The following is a 2,447-nucleotide window of genomic DNA, read 5'->3' as shown; positions in this document are numbered from 1 at the left end:
ACAAAATGTACTGCAGGCTACTAATATTTATATTCAAACACATGTTGTCATGAAGTTAACCAAGCCTGTAATGAACTCAAAGGTCTTTGTTTTGAATTTATATCTTTGGAGCACAGAGAGTTGACTTGAGGCGCCTCTCCCACCCCTTTGGTGATTACCCTCCACCCTCCACACCCACGGTGATTCGGCCAGCCAGCTCCTACCACCCCTACAGTGATGACGCAGAGCGAGCCCTGGCCTGGACATGGGACAGTGGCCACGGTTAGCACACAAAGGCCTGCTCACAGTAAAAGAAGACAATGTTTGTGTTCACTGGGGGCCACTGGTGGAGATTGTGATGACTGATGTCTCATTAACCCCGTCTGAGCCAGGGGGGAGGAGGTGGAGGAGGTTTGGGGGAGGGGAGGGGTGGGATGGGATGGGGGAGGTATGGGCTCTGGGGAAGTGGAGGAGTTGGGGGGAGGGAAATGTGGCGCTGGACCCCCAGGCCCCTCAGAGAGAAAGGTCAGTGACCCATATTGTGCCCACCCTCCGGTAATGACAGCGAAGTTATCTCACTTGAGTCTGGTGACGGAGATTGTCTTTGTCAAGTTGTCGGGGAAACGCACAAATGTGCAGATATGGTAGATCTATGTATGGCTGGTGAGATGTGGGTGACACCTTAGCTTGGACCTTGAGGCAGTGCAGAGAGCAGAACAGAGGAAAACACTGACTGACTGAGTACTGAACAGTTTTAACTCAATTGTTAGAACTGTATGTTCAAATCCACAGGTCTTCAGTGTGGTGCTAACTGACTGAGAAAGCGGAATCTCACACAGACACTCCTCCAGGGTTGGGGTTAATTCCACAAATGTAATTCTAATTCAATTCCTTCTCCCTGTAAATTCCATTTAATTCAATTCAAATTCCAGGTCAGATTTGGAATTCAGAGATAATTCAATTCCTCTCAATTCCAATGTTAGGTCAATTCCAATAATTAAATAATTCCCAATTCAATATTATCCCCAACAATTCCACAAATTCCCATTCCAATTAAATTCCCCCAGGCTGATCTTGTCACGGTTCAGGCAGCCTAGATACAGTATACTGGAATTATAGAGGTACAAGTTAAAATTATTTAAAATAAAAAGTCCAAGTCCAATTCAATTCCAATTCCAAAACTTGAACATTGTTGAAATTCAAATTGATTTCAACGTAAATTCTCCAGTTCATGAGTGAATTCAAGAATTTAATTGGAATTTCAAATTAAATTGGGATTGACCCCAACCTTGCACTCATCATACTGTGAGTACACTGCTCACTGCATTCGCGTTAGTCATGGAACGTGGTGCAAAGCACTCTAGATTCCACCATAGAGCACCCTTCTCATTGGTCGAAACAGAGCAGTCTCACCAGCACCAGCGATCAAGATTTTTTTTGCCAATAAAGGACAGCACAAGCGGCTAATTCATATTGCTATCAAAGAATTCATCAAGAAAAATGATTCATTATCATCCAGACATAGGTGCTGGACATAGGTGTATAAATTAGCAACACAAATAATACGTTGTTTTAAGTTGTGATATTTATTCATAACCCAGATAAAAAAATCTTGATACTAAAACATTTTTGACAGATTTATATTATGAAAGTATTTATTTGTAAAACATTTACCCCAAACTTGCACATCTACATGTCTTTATAACATTGATAGCAGGAGATAATTCAACATCACAATATTAAAATAATAATCATCATATTAAACATCATGTGTCAACATGATGTTAATATTTACCATAACAACTCTATCAGAGACTGCATACCTTTCACACCTTATATTTACCTTCCCTTATATGACCAAAAGTGTGTTGAAAAGAAAGATGCTCCTGCATCCTGATTTTCTTTGGCCCATGAGCCTTTGCAATATTCTGCCCAATCACTGAACTTCAATGCAACTTCTCTGAGCCATCTTAGTATAGCACCTGGCCTCCAAACAAAATGCTAAGGCTGTCTCTCTCGTTATACGTGAAGACACGGGAGTTCCAAAACTACATTCTAATTTCATCATATCCAGTGGCCTTTTTTTAACAGGCATGCAGTATCTTGCACGCAAGCACACGCAAACATACATACGCATGCACATACAAACACACACACACACACACAAAACATCCGTATGCATGCACATACAAACACACACACATACACGCAAACATACATACGCATGCACATACAAACACACACACACACACACAAACATCCGTATGCATGCACATACAAACACACACACACACACACGCAAACATACATACGCATGCACATACAAACACACACACACACAAACATCCGTATGCATGCACATACAAACACACACACACACACACGCAAACATACATACGCATGCACATACAAACATACGCACACACGCAAACATACATATGCATGCACATACAAACACACACAAAACA

At 41.5% G+C, this 2,447-nt stretch overlaps 1 protein-coding gene across 1 annotated transcript in view; it reads right to left on the bottom strand.

The window, feature by feature from the left end:
• Positions 1-1,542: 1,542 nt before the first annotated feature.
• The window catches only part of LOC115119686 (BAH and coiled-coil domain-containing protein 1-like), an 18,612-nt gene continuing 17,707 nt past the window's right edge, over positions 1,543-2,447 (bottom strand). The window contains exon 7 of the mRNA XM_065010964.1: positions 1,543-2,447. This exon is cut by the window's right edge and continues 3,232 nt beyond it. The gene's annotated coding sequence lies outside the window, so the exon portion shown is untranslated.

This window comes from Oncorhynchus nerka, linkage group LG26 (assembly GCF_034236695.1).
Source record: "Oncorhynchus nerka isolate Pitt River linkage group LG26, Oner_Uvic_2.0, whole genome shotgun sequence".
Classification (NCBI taxonomy): Eukaryota; Metazoa; Chordata; class Actinopteri; order Salmoniformes; family Salmonidae; genus Oncorhynchus; species Oncorhynchus nerka.
The sequence above is the reverse complement of the archived record's forward strand: the minus strand, read 5'-3'. Positions and strand labels throughout refer to the sequence as shown.